Source organism: Thermobia domestica, chromosome 11, assembly GCF_964235325.1.
Source record: "Thermobia domestica chromosome 11, izTheDome1.hap1.1, whole genome shotgun sequence".
NCBI lineage: Eukaryota > Metazoa > Arthropoda > Insecta > Zygentoma > Lepismatidae > Thermobia > Thermobia domestica.
This window is the reverse complement of record NC_137464.1, coordinates 116,989,164-117,011,619: the sequence shown is the minus strand read 5'-3', so window position 1 is coordinate 117,011,619 and position 22,456 is coordinate 116,989,164. Positions and strand designations below refer to the sequence as shown.

The window sequence follows — 22,456 nt, the reverse complement described above, 5'->3', positions numbered from 1 at the left end:
AGTACCACCCCTTGTAAACTGCCTGTTATTAATTAAAAGTCAATAACAACAATGTAAGTACATACAACACCTAAGGGGAAGTCGTATGGTAAGATGAACCTTGACGACAGCCATCTTGAAATCCGCCATCTTGAATGCAGATGAAGTCTTGTAAATAGGAATAGGGCAATATGATACATGATTTTGGGCTAGAATTTAAGCAGAAAAACAATGGTAGAATTAGTTTTAAGATACGTGCATTTGGTAAAAAAAAAAAAAAGGAACAGGCATATTTATTCTGTATTTTTCCATGTACACAACTCCCGAATGAAGCAGCTGTCCAACAATTTGTAAAATACAAAAATATAGGAAACACCCTCTATATGTTCCCAATTTGTCCCAAATTTTGTTGAGCAAAGCTACACACTTGTAGGAGATTAGTCGGCAAATTTGGTCCAAATTGGTTGAATAGGGGACAAGATACAAGCCGAACAAAACGAAAATTCCATTGGAAAAGTACAAAATAGTTTAAACACTATGTAGATGTTTTATGATGATTTGTTTGAAATTATGGTGGTCATAACAAAATACTTTTGAAAGACTATTCTGAAAATTTGGTTCAAATCGGTGGAATAGGAACGGAGGTAGACATTTCAATAGCGACAACTTATTTTTGGACAGCTGCTTCATTCGGGAGTTATGCACATGGAAACATACAAAATAAATATACCTGTAACTTTTCACCAAATGCACGTATCTTAAAACTAATTCTACCATTGTTTTTCTGCTTAAATTCTAGCCCAAAATCATGTATTATATTGCCCTATTAATATTTACAAAACTTCATCTGCATTCAAGATGGCGGATTTCAAGATGGCTGCCGTCAAGGTTTACCTTACCGTACGATTTCCCCTTAGGTATTCTATGTACTCACATTGTTGTTATTGACTTTTTATTATTAACAGGCAGTTTACAAGGGGTGGTACTGAATGTATTGTGCAATTGTCGACATGGATACGCGACATTTCAATCTGTCATTTTGGTTAATTCCACTTCAAAAACGCAACTGATTTTTTGTGTGTGGTCTTTCTGTGGGACTTCCTTCCTCTGAGTGAAATTTTACGGTAGGTTTCGATATGAGTTCATTGATACTTCCCTTGTTAGTGGGATGTTCAAAATGAAAGAGGGTGTGCACCCAGTATAATGATATATATTTTTACACAAAGTCAAAGAAAACAATATTTTTACGCCCAGGGGTGTGTGTAAAAAAAATTGAGAGGTGTTGGGGGTTTGCACAATACTCCCTGGACGTAATATCTACTTTTACAACAGAAGTTGTAAAAAAATAAACTACTACAGCAATAAATTCAGAAAATTTTTGCTTATGCATGGAAACTTAATACGAACTATTCATTTCCTTGTTAGGGAAAGGCCATACCCTCCCTTGTGGAGTCTATGGATGTACTTGCATTGTAATACGCTGTTGTGTGTACTTGACAACCGAGAGTAGCAGAGCCATCTTAACGGTATCATAGCACTTGGCTGGGGGCCCCGCAAGCATTAGGGGCTCCGCGAGCATAATGGCATGTATTAATTACATGTATTAGGAGCAAAATTTAGTCATAGAGACCACAACACACTTGTTTGCTCTAGAACCTAATATGCTGTTAAAAACGGCACTGGAAAATAGATTAAACTGGACAGCAGAGTAGACTGCACTAGCGCGGGGCCCCCTTAGGCGCGGGGCCCGATTGGGAGAAATCGGTCCAATCGGCTTAAGGCCGACCCTGTATATATATATATATGAATTTAGTATCGCAAGAATAGTCTCCGTTTCCGACTTTACTCCTCTATTGCAACCTGAAATGGTAGAAATCTACACTTACTTCAGGATTTAATATTCACTGGTATAGAACGAATTCGTTATGAGAAGGCCACTAACTATTTTTTTATATGGCTTCGGTATCCGAAAGATATATTTCATCTTAGCTTTATTATTGTACTGAAACCAGACGTAGTAAGAAATTCCATTTCAATATTGTATCGTATATAGTAATAATTGTAAGACAGTAAGGAACTGTTTTTGATATGGATTAAGCGTCACATGAACAGATTTAATCTCTCGCTATCCCTAAATTGCAGCCGGAAGTTGTACGTCTGTTTCAATATTAATTTCAGATAGTTGGGAAGTCTAGTGTACCTTCAAAACTTTGAAATGAAACTCTCTTGTCTATAATTATATCCGGTTGAATTGGTGGTGAATCATTGTTAATGCATTTGTTCTGCTTCATGAAAAATATGATTTTGTACTACATGCTCTTTGTAGGCGATTGCAGCTGATGAAGATCTATTTGTATACAATTTTTGCTGGCTCTAGATCATTCCTTTCTATGCAAAAAGCTGATGACAGAAGGACGCACACAAACTATATTATTATCATTAAAGATAAACGCAGACAAACAAATGGACTTCAATAAACAGTGCTCATTTTCTTATAAATTGCTTATCCCTACATTTCCTACAACTTATGATTCTAACTTTACGCACTATTAGGTAGTATTGTCCACGAGACGAGACGAGCTGAGGAAAAATATTTCCTCGTCTTGTCTTGTAAATTTTGTAAAACTCTTGTGTTATCTCCGATTCTCGAATAAATCTTTATCATCTTGTCTCGATTCTAGAAAATATGTTCTCGTCTCTTTTTGCATATTTATACTCTGACGGTTTTTTCTTAACTTTTTGTAGAAGTTATCAGAACCCTTCCGCGTAACGAGAGGTCCACGAAGGGTATAATATAATCAGGGACGGATCCAGCAGGAGCGATCGGGGCGATTGCCCCCCCCAGAAGAGGAATCTTTCTTATTTTCTATACATAAATAAAACCCACCCCAAAGTTTGGAGCCCTTAAAAGTAGCAGTATGACAACCCACCGGCCCCCCAGAAGTCGGTCCTGGATCCGCCCCTGAATATAATAGTATTTAAACCACTTTATTATTGTAGTATATTGTATAGATAATAAATTGCTTATATTTAACATTGATAAATGCTCTTCACTATGGTCATACAGCCGCTTTATTGTTTTATACCTTTTTATACTATTAATTATGTAATAATAAAACATGTTTGAAATCTAAGACTTGGTGAACTTGTGTTGTGCACGAAACTCGTGAAATTTCTGACCTCGTCTCTTTTCTCGTTACATGAAAATTGTATTGTTTATCGTCTCGTCTCGAATTTGAAAGGTACTTCTTATTTCGTTTTCGAGACGAGAATTGAAAGGAAACAAAAAAATCTCGTCTCATACGAAACTACTGTCAAAACATTGCTTCGAAAACGTAACACACTGGAAATATAATAATAATAATAATAATAATAATAATAATAATAATAATAATAATAATAATAATAATAATAATAATAATAATAATAATAATAATATACACACGTATGCTATGTGTGTAATAGTTTATGTAGGCTTATGTGTGTATGGTGTGTTATGAATGCTTTTAGAGTCTGAAAGAAGACTTTTGGTTTGCTTTTAGTACGTAAAATGTCCTGCTAGCTACACCCCTGACGCATCTAAAAAAAATGATTTTTAAAACAAGAAAGAATAAATTGGAATGAACGAAACAAGTATGTGACTTCTGTGCTTTAAAATATTGCTGCAAATATTGCTGAGGTATATTCTCAGGTAGAACTGAAATCGGACACACTTACTCCATCTCTCGAGAAAAATAGGAATCTTATGAGGATTGATCCGGTTCGAGGTGAAACGTCTATCGAAGTCTTGTCCTTCCAGTTTTGCCAATCCTAGTGGTTATTTTTCAGTAGATCTCATGAATTTTCAACTTTCTCATCTATTAATGAATTATAAACTAATAGGTCTAATAAATAAATCTCTTGATATTTAAGCTGACTGTAGGTTTGGTGCGCAATATTTATAGCTACTTTCATGCCAGTGGAATAAGATACTATTGACACAACCGCAGGCAAGAAAGTACTTCAGAAAGGTTGAAGTGGGGATCGAATCCGGGATCTTCCTGTTATAGAACAAACTTCTGATATTGTAGCTCTTTGAGTTGAATTGATTTGTTTTTAGTGATCCTTTCAGCAGCGAAGCCATATGATACGTGAACCTACAGGTTAACCTGGGCTCCGCCGGAATTGAACACGGGTCTCCCAAGCCAAAGGTGCGTACACTAACTGCTTACCCATTAGTGAGTTCATCTTCTTATTTAGTACATCATACTTATCCACTCGACACATTAGCCCACAACAAATTTCCGGCTTTCACCTGATAAACCTTCGAAAATCCCCTGCGTACAGATTTTTGTTCGGTGTTTTATTTATTTTAAAGAAGTCTACTTAAATATACTGACATTTCTCAAGCGCTTGCTACTGATATATTAGATTCCTAGGTTGGCAACTTGTGTCCAATGCGACACTCCTGACTGGCTTTCGTAGGGTCCTTCGAAATGAAATATAACTTTCCTGACATTATTCATATTTCACAACAAACATATTTTTTGAATATCTACGTTAAATATTTTGCCAGCCATTCCTTAGATCAAATAATTTTACTGGTAGTTTCATATTTCTTCAAACAACTAGTTAAGCAACAACGGTCTGTAAGCAAAAGTCACCTTGAAATGTTAAGTTCTTCCTGTTATTTATCTGTTCTCTCTCTCATACGCTTTATTATTATTATTATTATTATTATTATTATTATTATTATTATTATTATTATTATTATTATTATTATTATTATTATTATTATTATTATTATTATTATTATTAACAATGATGATAATAATTATAGTAGGGAAGCTGATGTTGTGATGGTGGTGGTCCTGGTAGTGAAGCCGTCAGATGACGTTCGTACATCAATAGTAGCGTTATCATACGTCCAGTCTTGGCCGGAAGAATTCCGGTTTATAGGTCTTGTGCTGGTATCCCGCTGCTTTACAATTTCTGGTTTTCAATCATGAAAATATGTTCGTCCCTTTTCTGTGTGCTCTATCTCCATTGTATTACATACAGGGTACGCCATAAGTCTGGAATCGTGGGGAAAAAATGAGCGTCTACAATGTGCTTCAGCCATGGGGATACACTCCTGTAAACGTGCAAGAGTTCGAATTTTTTCTTTCCGCTAATTTTTTAGTACACAAGTATGTAACGGGTGCACGTTGGAAATGCAATATGTTGAATTCAGTAGACATCAATCGTAGTCTTCATCCACCATTGAAAAAAAAAATGACTTGAATATGTTCAGCCTTGTTCAGATTCATAGTTGTCTGCAACGAAACAAAGCTAATAGTAATATAACAATTTCAATGTTTCGAAATTATGGGACAATTTAACACCTATATGAGTAATCTTAATTTACAATATTAGTAAAAAAAAAAAAAAAAAAAGAAAAGAAAAAAGAAAAAGAAAAAGAAAAAGAAACACACACACACACTTCAAGACATACAGTTCATGTATAATATTTTAGTCTAAGATGGCGTATTACTTTCCTATCATTACTGATACATCCAACAGGAATGAAATAAAAGTTGCTCTTTTGCTGGATAGGTACTTCCGTCGATGAGAGAAGGGAAAGTAAAGCTCCCACAAAAGTTTCCCGGTTTGGAACAGGAGAAATATCGTAACCATTTCTTTAGGCATGAGTAAAGTGTGTCGATCATGGAAAAATGTGTTACAGCACTACCCTATACTCATTTCTGTCTGATATGCAACAAATTTTAGCCGAAGAGTACTCACTTGCTGGAAATTAGGGGTTTCGTGCGCTGTGATTCTCTATTAATCTGTTGGTTTTAACGCAAGAATCGGTCTCTTTGATACCTTCTGTAATTATATTCTTTCCCTTCCTCCCTTAGCTTCCATCACATCCCTAATAAGACAATTTGTCCCTTAATAATACACAAATCAAGGTCTGTCCTTTCCTTTAACTATCTTCAGATAATTATAACTTTTCTTTCTTCAACTTCCAGTAACGTGTCCTTATTGAATTTTTGTTCCATCAAGCTCAGCTTCTCCATTATCGTATTTCCTATTTTATATTACTCTAGAAGTTTCCCATTTTTCTTCACTGATGTTAATGTTCCTTCCTTGTGCAGTAGAACACTTTACATGATATATTGAATCTGTTTGGAACTACAGTAGACTCTGGACTAACCTAGCCGAGCTAATTAAAAAAAAAAAAAAACTCTCTATAACAAAATGAGGATTTTTTTCGTTTGAACTATCTACTTGACTTTCAACGCCTTCATAAAAGAGCAATTTTGCCAAGGTGAAGCAGTCATGGGCATTACTCGAGCAGACTGCTCTACCAAATTTTCACACATCTATTGCATTTTGCGGTTTCTTCTTGCACAGCATGCACTAAATGAGGAGCTAATGCATAAGCCACGTAGGCGGCTGAAAATACGGTTTAACCCTCAAAAAATTCCTACGAAAGGTTTCTCAACGATTTTCTGTAGTATCAAATGTGCTGAATAACATATTAAAAGTTTACCAAAATTTGACCATCGGAAAGACCCAATTTTCAAGATGGCGTCCAAAATGGTTGTTAACTCTTTTACAATCTTAGACTTTCATTCAAGTAGCTACTGGGTCATCACTATTTATCCTAGCATTATGGTTCGTGCATCATTCTCTTCGGAATAAAACAAGCTTTCAAGTGGTGCCATCCAAATGTGTGCATGACCTACGTGGAAAGGGAAATTGAGAATAATTTGAGAAATTTTCCTCTTAAAAATCCCTTTTCAAAGGTTTTGCGCCCTCTGAAGCGACCCCGGGTAAGAATACACGACCCAAACCTTCTTAGAGAAGAACTATGAGATATAGGCTATGTACGTGCCAAATTACGTTGTGAAATCTTTAGTAGTTACGACAGAATAAAAAAAAAAATACCAGTATTCTACTCTTTTGAATGTATCTAACCAAATATATAAGTAGACAATAAATAAGACAGAACATAAAAGTTTCTAACACAGCACTATTAATCCGGGTATTATCATTCGTAACTCATTATTTTTAGAATGAAGCAAGCTTTCCTATGGTATCATCTCCATGCGTCCATGATACACGTGAAAAGGGAAATTGTGGATAATTCGAAAAAATCCCTTAAAAATTCCCTTTTCAGAAGTTTTGCGTCTTCTGTAGCGGCCCCAGATAAAAGTACACTACCTTAATGTTTCTAGAAAATTACTATGATGAATAGACTATATGTGTGAGAAATTAAATTCTGAAGTCTTCAATAGTTACGAGAAAACAAAGCATTTACCAATATTCTACTCTATGAATATACGGAACCGAACCAATAAGTAGGCAATAAATAGCACATCCTACAGTTTTCATCGTACAAAAGTTAGTCTAGTGTCTACTCATAATTTTATGGACTTAACACACATCTGCTACACCGAAATTCTAAACAGTACTTTCTTTATTGTTATTTTAGCAAAAATTAACAGAATTTTTCTTTAACATATTTACAAACAATCATTGTGAGATTTTTTTCTTCCCATCCTATTTCATTCAAAATATTTTGTTTCCTCAGTTTTCATTCTAATGTATTTGAAGTGTATTTTTTATAGTCTTAAAATACATTTCTTACATTTAAATGGCAAAGAATAGTTAGTTTGTTCTTAGTTTACACAATATTAATATAAGTTTTATTAAACATTAACGTATTTACGAATAGTAATTGTTACATTCTTCATCCCAAGCAGATTCATTGAAAATATTTTCACAATTTTCAGTTTGGCAAAGTCCGCAAACATATGTGCATGGTAGTCCATATCTCTTGCAACAACATCGTTTTGTTAGGCAGGTAGTTGTTCAATTACAGTGGAGCATATGAAGAAGACTTTCTGGTGCAACAGATGTATCTGTCATAACAGGTATATACTGATTGCGCCATAGTTTCCACCTCCAACCAACTGCGTTCATATCACTGTCATTTCTGATCCAAACCTTGATTTGGTAATAAACTTTAAAGCTGTGGTATTTTGTAGAGGACTCAGTAGGAGGAAGGCACTCTGGAGTGATGAGTGACATAGAAGAAACAGTTTTTCTTTTACTGAAGAGTTGGTAGCGCAAAGAGGTCAGTACTTCTGCGTATAAAAAAGATAGCCATTACCTTTACCCCTAACGATGCTACAACAGATTTTGTTTGATGTGGCAGCAGGAACACATTTTCACAGTTCTGATTTTTTTTTTCACTGCTTATGAATCTTTGGAATACTGACTTATTGCCTACACCAAATATGTGCGAAGTTGAATCACATCCTGTTTAAGCATAATGAACAACAGTTACGAATATACATTACCACCCAGAACACGTTTCATTTCATTGATGTCATATATCTTATGAAGTGTAGACTTGTCCGAACGAAACTATATGCCTTTATTATCAAACTGAGCACAATAAAGAGGGAGGATGAGTAAATCTGTATCCTCCCCAATCAATGTTGTTGAATGTTGCTCTGATGACTTGACAGATGCTTTGACGATGTCTACGTCTGCATCTCCTGATGCATTGATAACACTGCAGTCACTTTTCTGCAGTTCTTCTGCCACCATGTGAAAAGTTCCTGTTTGTTGCTAGTTGTAGCAGGAAAATCATCTTTTCCCCCCTAGAAACTCTGTTGCTTCATTGAAGCTGATAGTGAAATGGGTGATTTGGCCTCCTCGATGATGTGTATTATCCTTTATGGAAGGACCAGCTTCGTAAAAGTCAAAAATAACATTTGCTTTACCACTATGTTTTATGGTAAATTGTACGTATGAACGTGCAATGCCACCATAACTCTTGCTCTTTATCCAAGGCAGCTGATGAAAAAGTGAACTACCATCTAACACATAATGTTCAGTTGCTGAAACCGAATCCATGATAGATTGTTTAGATTGCTTAGTAATATACACCTCAATCGTATGAGCCAGTTGAGCTTTGTCACTTTTACGAAATTTATTTGGCGTCAAACATGACTACTGCAAATGGACTGAGCTCATAGCTCAATACACGTTCTAAAGAAAGTTCTCAAGTTTTTGACAACCAAAAATCGTTGATAGAGAAGAGCAGGATCAATGGTTCTGTCTTTTTCAATTTTAATGCTGGACTCGTTGGCAAGGGTTTTTGCTTGGTCTTTTCTTTTAAATGATACATTAAAATTGGTTTTCCAATTATATTTTGTACAATATTTTTCCCGATCATCTGTGAATTATGCACATTGACATCCTCTTTGGCAATTACACCCGTAACAATATTTCTCAAAGAAGAGTCTAGTGAGAATGACATAAAGGTTGCAAGTTTTTCTTTAATCTTCTCCAAGTCTCAGTGATCTCTTATCATCCTTGGCAAAGTTGTTTCTCGATGCTAATGACTGGTTGTGTATGTAAGACCATTGAATTCCTGCATGGCGTCGTGATATTGAGATGAGATAGGTGTGGGCATTGTCCACAAAGCACGCATTTCTGCAGTCATGCCACTTCCTGCCACTGCTCTTTAAGGATCTCATTAATGTCTGCTCGATTACTAGACCTGGACTAAGGCCTGCCCAGAACTGGTTACTGCGGCGAATCACATAGAATCCCTTGGCAAATGCGATATATACATCAGGATGCGGCTCTGCAGTTGACTCATTTCTTGCACATAGATATATGCAGATTTTAGGTAGTTATAGTGTCCAGCAGCAGCAAATATTGGCAGACAGTCTAACACCGCTTGCAGGTGCATCATCCAGGACCCTGTGCGATCTGCTTTGATGAGTGATCGGGCAACCTGCAACATTTTCTGATAATTTGTCCAAAGTAAACTTGTTTCTGACCTGTGGCCAAATTCTGTCTTTCTTGTGTCAATAATTTTCTTTATTTCGATCAGCGTATCCGACTTTATGTCACTTTCGATTGTAATCTGTTTCAATATCATTGATGAATATATCGTTTCTGCTTCATTCACTAGTGACACAAATTGTGCGCTGTTTTTTTTTTTTTTTTTTTTTTTCTAGATCTGAGACAATTAGAAAGTTGAGACATCTGTCTAACAAGAGATGTCCACGTAAAGCCCTCTGTACTGGTTTCCCGGTCATCATACTTTATATTTTACCTACAAAATACCATTTAACAATCTTTACAGGAAATCAGGTATGAAAGAAAGGGTTTATCGTCATTATTTTCTAGATAAGATCGAACTTTGAAGAATGCTTGCTCTTAATCTTTGTTTTTGGGTCGGCCAGATCTACTGCGTTTCGCCTCTTAGTCATTATGGAACTGTGGCAGTATGCAAAGCTCAGAACGAAAATTACTGCTACAAGAGTGATAATAAACACAGCCAGCGGCGTGCAGGTAATGTCCATAATATTCTATTCTTCCTTTCACGATACTCACCCGTTCATCTAAACGACTATTAAACACTCAATAATACTGTTCACAATTATTTCTGTTTTCACACAACTAATACCAGCACTTCCTGGTGTGACTGTAATACCGCAGAAGAGACAATTTATTTGGCTGTTAAAAGGACCTTAAGATACCCTAGCACTTCTCTTTGGTGGTTCAAATGTTTTTTGTTGTTTACTTTTAATCTCTTTTGTGTTGCTGTAACGCTGCTTGCATTTTGAGTGAATTTTTTCTCCTGTTGAAATTAACAACTTATCTCTTCTTTCTGAACTTGCTTTGCTGACTCCATCAGCTCCCTTCTGACGAAATCGTACAATGTCTGAACCACAACTTAAGTTTTCATGGCCAATAGGACAGATTTCTCGGGTTGCAAGGTTAGCATTCATACTGAAGGTTGAAAGGAACAAAATAAAACATTATTGCATTGTCATACTATGTCAATTAACCCAGTAAAGTAATAACAAATAACATAGTAAAATAATGAGATATCGGAATGAAATTTAGCACACACATAGCATATACCGGATAGTAATTTTCTAGAAACATTAAGGTAGTGTAATCTTATCCAGGGGCGCTTCAAAGGTCGTAAAACTTTAGAAAAGGGAATTTAGGGGAAATTTTTCCGAATTATCCACAATTTCCCTTTCCACGTGCATCATGGACGCATGGAGATGATACCATAGGAAAGCTTGCTTCATTCTAAAAATAATAAGTCACGAATGATAACACCCAGATTCACAGAGTAGGATATTGGTAAATATTTTATTCTGTCCTAACTACTCAAGATTTCACACTAAAGATTTAACTACTAAAGATTTAAATTATTCTGTCGTAATTTGGCACGTACATAGTCTATATCTCATAGTACTTCTCTAGGAAGGTTTGGGTCATGTATTCTTACCTGGAGCCGCTTCAGAGGGCGCAAAACTTTTGAAAAGGGATTTTTAAGAGGAAAATTTCTCAAATTATTCTCAATTTCCCTTTCCACGTAGGTCATGCACACATTTGGATGGCACCACTTGAAAGCTTGTTTTATTCTGAAGAGAATGATGTACGAACCATAATGCTAGGATAAATAGTGATGATTCAGTAGCTATTTGAATGAAAGCCTAAAATTGTAAAAGAGTTAACAACCATTTTGGACGCCATCTTGAAAATTGGGTCTTTCCGGTGGTCAAATTTTGGTAAACTTTTAATATGTTATTCAGCACATTTGATACTACAAAAAACCGTTGAGAAACCTTTTGTAGGAATTTTTTGAGAGTTAGATGGTTTTTTTTCATATCTGCAGCCGCCTAACGATATTATTACGCTCTTTATCGCACAATTCTTTGTAATAGAATCGTATATTGCATTACATGCATCGCAAACGTCTATTTCTAACACGAACAGAATATTCCCGCCGTTTATTTCCACCCTTTTTGCGCCCTTGTACTCTTCCGCTTCAGTAAATAGTTACACTTAGAATACGTTCATTGCCATTCAAAATATATTTCAATATGATATCCACTGACTGAAATTACTTATATTCACACTCCTCTTCTTTTACGAAAAATGTTTGACATCGTATTTTACCCATAAATTTTGTTTCTGGTAGAGCCGTCTGCTCGAGTAAATCCCAGTCATGTATCTAGAATGTCTGAAAAATTCTATAACATTGTTAAATTTATTTGACTGTTTTTACTCTTTTGTCAGTAACTTTTTATATTTGTGTAATCCTTTATCACAAATGATGATATTATGAACACTCAAATAAATTTAAAGTCTTTTTCTTTTTAATTATTAACCTTTGGACTTCTGACACTAAGCGGTCCACATTTGTTTTTGAAACTATCACTTCAAATATGAAGATTGTTGATGCCATCTAATGAACAAGATTAGTAACAAACACAGGTGTGAGGTACAAAAACGTTACAAAGCAGTTTCTGCTACGATGCAAGCCTGAGAATAGAAACAATAAATAAATAAATAAATAAGAACCAGAGGTGCACATATGTGCACCTATGGACTGAAGAGGTTAAGTCCAAGTTTTACGTTAATCTTTTGTTTACTTTAAAACTATATGAATTCATAATACTGTATACAACGTGCATGAATTTATGTATCCTAAAATTAAGTTAGATTATTATACACATTTTAAGATAGGTATTATAAGTTAGATTTACAACATTTATCGTAAAATGTGTATAATAGTTTTATTTTATTATTGGACTTAATTTTTTTTTTTTTATATCTTCTTAAAACATAAACTACAGTAGAGTACAAACATAAAATACTGGCCTGTATTAAGAGGTCAGGAAGTAACAGCGGTTTTTGGTGTAAAAAGTGTTTTTACTAATAATAGGGTAGTAGTGATTGGAAGTATTTACCTAGGTAATTATAGAATACCAGCCCACCTGGCTTTTTTATTATCTGGCCTGCTCTTCTACCACATTTAGACCCGATAGTTGGGAGTCTACTATAGTTATTAAAAGACCTACAAAATACACTGTTCTTCCATCTTGACTTTCATATCTTTGCTTTTATTTCCTGTTCCTATTTCAAATCTTCATGAAGGATGTTACCTAGATATACAAAACTGGCTACTGTAGATAAATTTATATGTTTCTTTATAATTAAGAAGATAGTTTTAAATATCTATATATTAATAGTGGTGTCTGTGAACAAAAAAACTTCAGATTCAAATTCAATGACTATGTTTGTGATTCTTAATCTCTTGAACCACCCGACAGATCTCGATCAAATTTTTGACGTAAACGCAGTTATGCCCTGGGAGTGTTTTTAGCTATTCACTTTCACGGTAGAACTTAGGGGAGGAGGAAGGGGAAGAGGAGGAATTATAAAAAATAAATAAAACTTAATAACTCTTGAACCAAACGACCAATCTCGATCAAATTTTCAACATAGATGAAGTTCGAACCTGGGAAGTTTTTTATTATTTCATTTTGATGATAGAACTTAGGGGAGGGGAGGGGAGGAGGGTAAATATATGAAAATGAATAAAATTTAATAACTCTTGAACCACCCGACTGATCTCGATCAAACTTTCAACATAGATAAGGTTCGGACCTAGGATGTTTTCGTCACTTTACTTTGACGGCAAAATGTAGGGGAGGGCAAGGGGGACACATATATGTAAACAAATAAAAATAAAAGTGACTGTCTTTGTGACTTCCGCGTAAATCACCGAACCGATTTCAGTCAAATTATCAACATAGATGAGGTTCGGGCATGGCTGGTTTTTATCATATCCCTTTGACGGTAGAACTTAACTTAGGAGGATATATATATATATATATATATATAGGGGAGACCGGGGTATTCACGAACACTTAAGCTTTGATTATAAATAACTCTCTTGTTTTGGGAGATTAAATTAAGATTTCTTGTGTATAGAAAGCTTGAAGTTTTTCCTGTTTACTAAAGTGCAAAAGAAGGTCAAAAGTAACGTTCATCAACAAATGAGTAAGCTGTTTTAAAAATGTACTCATGTTCGGTATTGCCCCAGTGTTCGGGGTAATCCCAAATATACTGTTTACTTTAAACGTTCCTTTACGAAAAGCAAAATGCATTAAAATACTTTAAAACTATACCGTAATTTAGTATTTAAATCTTTAATAAGAATTATAATTACAAACATAACTCAAGTTAATAAGAATCGTGACCAGTCATCATCATCTTTGAAACTATTACAAATGAAAGCCAATAGGTAATAGATTGAACAAAATGTACTCTTATGAAACAAATTCAGAAATAACGGTGCATTAAGTAAAATATTTATTAAAATGAAAAGAAATTATAGAATTATTTGGAATTGTAGAAATCACATATATAGGCCCTACGCATTGTTTTGCTCCGAAAGACAGTATTCTTTATTAGTCCAATGTTCAAATGCCGTTAATACGCTGAACCAGTGTTGGGTAAGTTATTTGTAAAAATGTAACGCATTACAAGTTACTTTACTTTCCTTTAAAATGTAACGCGTTACTTGATTCAAAAAAGTAACTGTTACCCTACTTCGAAAGTAACGCGTTACTAACGCATTACTTTTAGGTTCGAAACTTTGAATACAGGAAAAAAATCTTATTGCTTCAATTTTCTGTACTACTAGTACTAATTATTATTATTATTATTATTATTATTATTATTATTATTTATTATTATTACTTATAACAACACTGTGTATAAACATGAAAGATAGACGGTTTGTATCTGAATACTAAAATTTTAGTTGATTGTCAACCTCGGTAGTCGTGAAGTCTAGGAGTCAAGGACATTGTTTACGAGCTTCCGAATTTGGAAAGAGAGTCTAAGTTGTTGAGTATTCGGGCTCGAGCTAAACATTGTTAAAAGTTATAGGGTGCTAGCCAAATATGTTCAAAACTGCTCGGCCCGGGCTTAGAATTGTCAACGACTCGATCATCTAAGCTCGCAGCTCATTCACTATTGAGCCGAACCGAGAAGTGAGTCGATCCGACAGCTTACCCAACCGAGCCGGCTAGAGCCCTCGACTCAGTTGAGCCGAACCGAGCAGATAGCTCATCCCAACCAAGCCGGCTCCAGCCGATGATCCACCCCAAGCGAGCCGGCTTTAGCCATCGGCTCAGTTGAGCTGAACTAAACTGACCTCGTTATAAAACTATCTTGTGGTCTCGTTATAGAGGCGAGACGAGATGCGAACAGTGTCCCCCTCTCGTGAGCAACACTAAAAGTTTTCCATTTTACTGTTTACATTACTCATGGCTTTCGTTTTCCAGTGTAATCAGGCTATGATTTCAAAACGAGCTGAATGAGCGAGCCATTTATCAAACTCGATTCGATTGGAAACACGACGTCAAAAGCAGTGAATTGGCTCGGAACTCGAGAAAACTACCTTTGACTCGAGTCGAAACTCGACTTGAATTCGAGTTGGGTTAAAGTTTAGCTCGACTCGTTTCCATGCGTTAGAAAAAATAACTGCTTATTATTATTCAGTTAAACTAATTATATAATAATAACAATGTTGTTATGTAAAATTAAAAATACAGAATATAGAGAACTACGTCTAGTAAAATGAGAACACATGAACTGGGAGTGAATCCAAACTTACTAAATAGTAACTCTAAAATCGATACATGCTTTTTGAAGCTAGTTGTTCCAAACTTTATAAACAACGGGACTCTAGGATACGCAAACTGATCTGAAAGAACTCTAATATTACATACCATCAACAAACTATTTTCTAGTAAAGAAGTAGCTTGCTCATCAGAACACAGTTTATTCATATTAACCTTTACTTTATATCGTTAGTTATGACACCCTAGTTGTTGATAAATATTTCCCGCCGGGGCACTTCAGACACTTTACTTTTAAATTCTGTCCACCATCATCCTCAGCTTTTAAGAAAAAGTATTCTTTGAAATGTTCGAACGGTAAAATATTTTCGTTCTGATCCTTATAAAACAAAACCAATCAAAGTAAATAGACTAATATTGCACTCGTAGTTCACTCCTTGAATGTATTGATTTGGAGCTGTCAAAATCTATGACAAAATCTTCCAGGTGCTTGCAATCAGTACACGTGATTTCCCTGAGGCTATCATCTTCCAAAAACAGCAAGTGGCAGTATGATCTTCTGTTTCTCTGTGTGTCGGTAACTGTCACTGACATAGTTCATGCCCCATTATTCCATTCTGAGAAATTCACTTACAGGAAAGAAACATTTTAAATACATATATTGTAGTTACTCATCCGAAATGTAACGCGAACAAAGTAACGCAATCTAGGTACGTTACTTAAAAATTTGTAACGTGTTACCGTTACAGTTACTTTGGAATAAATGTAACGCGCTACTAGGAAACGTTACTTAAATAGTAACGCATTACTTGCGTTACGTTACTTTCCAAGACTAGGCTGAACGAAATTGGCTAACTGCTAGTGGACGTTACTAGACTAAATAAAGGACCCCGCACTTTTCTTATGGAAAGTGGCTTTCGGCTAATGTTGTTGAAACTTCGCTGGTTGATAGTTCTTAACATGTGGATCAAAAGTCTCAATGGGCACAAAGACCGAAATCCACTCCTTCCCCCCAAAAAACCGCCTCCGAGTAGCTGGGGGGGATTGAACTGATTTCAGCATGTAAAACAATTTGTTGTTTTAATCAACTCAACAAGGACCCCAACAACCACATGTTAGACTATCAAACTACCCCACTTGACACCGCCCTTTGCCCCCACATTCCCCCCCCCCGCGAATTATCTTACGGATGTTCCATATTACTGTAGTTTATAGTTGCGCGTATGTGTTGAAATACCTACAGTTTTGGTCTCACCGACGATATAATGGGTTTCACGTATCGCTGATTACGAATCTGAGATGAGAGTTCTAGAATTCAAGATGGATGATCAATATGGCGAATTAAAAACACGAAACTCCTGAATGTAGCCACAAATAGCTGTTTACTAGGGTATTTTGGGACGTTGGTTACGAATTCGAGGTCAAAATTCTTGAATTCAAGATTGCAGATCCAATATGGTGGATAAAAACGTCGAAGCCACAAATCGTAGTAGACTAGAGTGTTTTAGATCGCTGTTTAAGTACGCAACATTCCTTGATGTATCAGCCACCATGTAGAATTATTCTTCACCCTTGCCCTTTACCAAAACCCACCACAGATATCTTAATGCTGAACGGTGTTAAAATAATTCATCAATTATCTGTTCATTTTTTTCATCATTTCGGTTTGCAGCATCTAATGTGGTACTTAGCAATGAGTCATCGGGATATCTAATATTCTGTGAATGTCGTGCATGGCCTAAATACCACAAGACACTTGCAACGTGCGCACATGTACCTAATGTACGAGCACCGCTTTGACATGTACAGTAGTAACCTTGAATAACATTTTGATCATAATCCTGGTCATTGTGTTAGTAGACAGAGGATACCGCGATGCAATTCCTTTACTGGAATATTTAGGAATTGATCATAGAATGCCCGCACTCCTACTACCACGTGAAAGACAACTATCAACAGAAGAAGCGAATACTTCTCGACTAGTTACTAAAAGTCGATGAATACTCGAGGCAAGAAACGGGCATCTAAGATCTGTTTTTAAGTTTCTAGCACAGACATTGAATCTGCAACATGCAAAGAAACTGAATAGTTTCTATCGCATAGCTGGAGCTATTTTGAACAGATACCATCCCGTTATTTTCATGCAAGATGCAACCATTGAATTAGCTAGAGAAATGAGAAATAGGTCAATCATGCCGAACGTTGTTAAAGCAAGAGCGGAGGTAGATAATCTTATTAGAAGGAACGGTCAATGGGTACCGCTGAATGATCAAGGCCTAATTGATTTCTCTGTACTTAACTTAAACTACTTACGAGATTTGACTTTAGGCACATATCAAGTAGATCTCTCATCCTCTTACGTCCAAGATAAATTAATACGAGATAAGGATGAGCAATTCCAGCTTGACGAAAACGTAACTGAACCGGGATTCCTGCCATACGTCTCTACTCAAGGTTCCGCAATGCAACTAAGCATCAAGTTTTCATAGCATATGTAGCCAATGATGAAGATGACCAGGATTATGATCAAAATGTTATTCAAGGTTACTACTGTACATGTCAAAGCGGTGCTTGTATACACGACTCCAAAAGTGCATTACCACTTGCAATTCTCTTTTTCCTGCAATAGCAGGCAACCCAAAAAGCTCGGCGCTTTGGTTGGTTGCGAATTCGAAAGGCATTGGACCAAACCTCAATTTTGTAACAAATATATCAGTGTGGCAGACTGCAAATAAGAGAATAAAACAAATTATTAAGAATGACAATTTTATTATCGTAACAGATTTGGATCACATCAAAAGTTACAAAATGATCTTACTTAAGCAGTTCAAACAAGATGAATGGCAAGAAACAAATATCAGAGGAAACCATTTCTCTCCTTCACCCCCAAAAAAGAATCTCATAAAAAAGAAAAAGAGTTATATAATGCAAAATTTTAATATAAAAGCCCCGATCAAAATTTTAAAAGTTAATACCCGAAAGGCAAAAAGAAGTGAACCGAAGTAAACGATATTGTGCGATATTGTAGACGTAAAATGACAAAAAATGGGTTTCGTATTTTCCTGGAAAAAACGGTTGGGTGGGACACGAAGCCCCCAAACTTCTATTACAAAATATCAAAAGTGCTAGTAACACTATGTCAGATGTTTGTAAAGGACATAGAGAATTGCAACATAATTTTATGTATGGACAATACGGAAAAAATAAACGAACACGGGTTTTTTATGTTCTGAGGAAAAAACATTTTAGGGGCAAAATCCCCCAACCAAAATTTTGAAAGTTGACACCAGAAAGGCAAAAGCAAGTGAACCAAAGTGAATAAAATTGTGCATAGATATTGTAGACGTAAAATGACAACAACAACAAAAACGGGTTTCGTATACTCCTGCAAAAAAGGGTTGGGTGGAGCAAAGAACCCTCCAAATCTTTGATCACGAAATATCAAAAGTGCTAGTAACAGTATGTCAGATGTGTGTAAAGCACATGAAGAATTGCAACATAACTTTGTGTATGAATAATACGCCAAGAATAAACAAATACGGATTTATGTTCTGCGTAAAAACAGTTTTAGGTGGAAAAAGACTCCAACTAAAATTTTGAAAGTTGACGTCCTAAAGGCAAGAAGAAGTGAACCGGAGTGAATGAAATTGTGTACAGACATTGCAGACGTAAACTGAGGATGCGGGTTTTCGTATTTCCCTTCAGAAAACGGTTGGGTGGGGCACCGAATCCTTCTAACCTTTGATCACGAAAAATCAAAAGTGCTAGTAACACTGTCAGATGTGTGTTAAGGACATGAAGAATTGCAACATAACTTTCTGTTTGGACAATACTCAAAAAATAAACAAATACTGTTTTTTCCTACGGAAAAACGCTTTTAGGGGGCAAAATCCCCCAACCAAAATTTTGAAAGTTGACACCCGAAAGGCAAAAGGAATTGAACCAAAGTGAATGAAATTGTGCGCAGATATTGTAGACATAAAGGGAATACGGCTTTCGTATACTCCTGGAAAAGAGTGTTGGGTGGGTCCCAGACCCCTCCAAACCTTTGATCACGAAATATCGAAAGTGCTAGTAACAGTATGTCAGATGTGTATAAAGGACATAAAGAATTGCAACGAAACTTTGTGTATGAACAGTAACAGTGTGTTAGTAACAGTATGTAAATGAAGATACGGGTTTCGTATTTTCCTGGAGGAAACGGTTGTGTGGGCCACGAACCCCTCCAAAAATTTGATCACGAAATATCAAAAGTGCTCGTATCAATATGGCAGATGTATGTAAAGGACATGAAGAATTGCAACGAAACTTTTTGTATTTACAATACGCAAACAATAAAGGAATACTGTTTCTTTATTTTCTGCGGAAAAATAGTTTTAGGTTCAAAAGAACCCAGCCCAAAATTTTGGTAGTTGACGCCCGAAGGGCAAGAAAAAGTGAACCGCAGTGAATGAAGTTTTGCACAGATTTTGTAGACATAGAATGAAGGAATACTGTCTCGTATTTTCCTAAAAAAGATGGTTAGGTCGGGCACGGTCCCTCCAAACATTTGATGACGAAATATCAAAAGTGCTAAAAGCAGTATGACAGATGTGTGTAAAGGATATGAATAATTGCAACGTAACTTTGTGTATGGACAATACGGAAAAATAAACGAATACGGGTTTTTTTATGTTTTGAGGTAAAATATTTTTAGGGTCTAAATCCTCCACCAAAAATTTTGAAAATTGAGGCCCCAAAGGCAAGAAGAAGTGAACAAAAGTGAATGAAATTTTGAACAGATATAGCACACGTAAAATGAGGATACGGTTTTTCGAATTTTTCGGGAGAAAACGGTTGGGTGGGGCACCGACCACTCCAAACCCTTGATCACGAAACATAAAAACTGCTACTAACAGTATGTCAGATGTGTGTAAAGGACATGAAGAATTGCAACGAATCTTTGTGTATGGACAATACGCAAAAATTAAATATATACTGGTTTTTATTTTCTAAAAAAAACGGTTTTAGGAGACAAAACTCTAACCAAAATTTTGAATGTTGACGCCCGAAAGGCAGGAAGAAGTGAACCAAAGTGAATGAAGTTGTGCACAGATATTAAAGACATGAAATGAGGGAATACGGGTTTAGTATATTCCTGAAAAAAGGGTTGTTTGGGGCACCGACCCCTCCAAACATTTGATCACGAAATATCGAAAGTGTTAGTAACAGTATGTCAGATGTGTGTAAAGGACATGAACAATTGCAACATACTTTGTGTATGGACAATACACCAAATACAAACGAATAAAGTTTGTTTTTTATTTTCTGAGAAAAACGGTTTTTAGGTTGCAAAAAAAAACAAATTTTGAAAGTTGATGCTGAACGCTAAGAGGAAGTGAACTAAAGTGAACGTAATTTTGCACAGACATTGTAGAGGTGAAATGATTATACGGTTTTCGTATTTTCCTAAAAAAAACGGTTAGGTGGGGCACGGGTCACTCCAAACCTTTGATGACGAAATATCAAAAGTGCTAGTAACAGTATGTCCGATGTGTGTAAGGACATGAAGAATTGCAACATAACTTTCTGTATGGACAATACGCAAGAAAGTAAATAAATGTTGGATTTTGATTTTCTGAAAAAAAAAACGGTCTTAGGGGGCAAAATCCCTACCTAAAATTTTGAATGTTGACGCCCGAAAGCAGGAAGAAGTGAACCGAACTGAATGAAATTGTGCACAGATATTGCATACGTAAACTGAGGATACGGTTGTTCATATTATCCTTCAGAAAACGGTTGGGTGGGGCACCGAACCCACCAAACCTATGATCACGTAAAATCAAAATTGCTAGTAACAGTATGTCAGATGTGTGTTAAGGACATGAAGAATTGCAACATAACTTTGTGTATGAACAATACGCAAAAAGTAAACATATACTGTTTTATATTTTCTGCGCAAAATCGGTTTTAGGGGGCAAAATCCCCCACCAAAAATTTTGAAAGTTGACGCCCGAAAGGCAAAAAGATGTGAACCAAAGTGAATGAAGTTGTGCACAGATATTGTAGACATAAAATGAGGGAGTACGGGTTAAGTATATTCTTGGAAAAAAGGGTTGTTTGGGGCACCGACCCCTCCAAACCTTTGATCACGAAATATCGAAAGTGCTAGTAACAGTATGTCAGATGTGTGTAAAGGACATGAAGAATTGCAACATAACTTTGTGTATGGACAATATGCCAAAAATAAACGAATACTCTTGTTTTTTATTTTCTGCGGAAAAACGGTTTTAGGGGCAAAAGAACCCACCCCAAAATTTTGAAAGTTGACTCCCGAAAGGTAAGAAGAACTGAAGCAAAGTGAAGGAAATTTTGCACAGATATTGCAGATATAAACTGAGGGAATACGGGTTTTGTATCTTCCTGTAAGAAACGGTTAGGTGGGGCACGGGCCCCTTCAAACCTTTGATCAAGAAATATCAAAAGTGCTAGTAGCAGTATATCAGGTGTGTGTGAAGGACATGAAGAATTTGAACGTAACTTTTTGTATGAACAATACTCAAAAAGAAAACGAATACGCGTTTTTTATTTTCTGTGGATAAATGGTTTTAGAGGGCAAAAGCTTCCACTCAAAAATTTGAAAGTTGACCAAGAAAGGCAAGAAGAAGTGGACCGAAATGAATGAAATGTGCACAAGTAGAGGTAAGATGGCTTTGAGGCTTTGAGTGGCGAGAGGGGTGGACGAAAGCGAATGAAATTGTATGTAGATATTGGGTGTATGAACTATGGCCTTTCGTGTTTCACATGTGTCGTTTCTCCATCCGATTTCTTTAAATTTTTCAGATCAACTACAAGCACAAACAGTATAGCGTTTTTTAAAATAGTATTTCAGGAGGCACTTTTAACCCTTACAATGTTTTTGAGCATAAACAAAAACACGTGTCGATGTATTTCCAGTTTGCTTTTGATCTCCCAAATTTGAAGCAAAACGGATAGGGACACTTGAGAAATACGAAAGTGTTTATTTTACATAGGGTGTATAT

At 35.9% G+C, this 22,456-nt stretch overlaps 1 long non-coding RNA gene across 2 annotated transcripts in view; it reads right to left on the bottom strand.

The window, feature by feature from the left end:
* LOC145664384 (uncharacterized) overlaps positions 1-22,456 on the bottom strand; it is a 338,163-nt gene that overhangs the window by 97,715 nt on the left and 217,992 nt on the right. The window contains exon 4 of one of the 2 annotated variants that reach the window (XR_014127427.1): positions 12,174-12,321. The exons of the other annotated variant lie outside the window; for it this stretch is intronic. This is a non-coding gene — a long non-coding RNA (uncharacterized LOC145664384). Of the gene's footprint in view, positions 1-12,173; positions 12,322-22,456 lie in introns of those variants that run through there. 2 annotated transcript variants of the gene reach the window in all.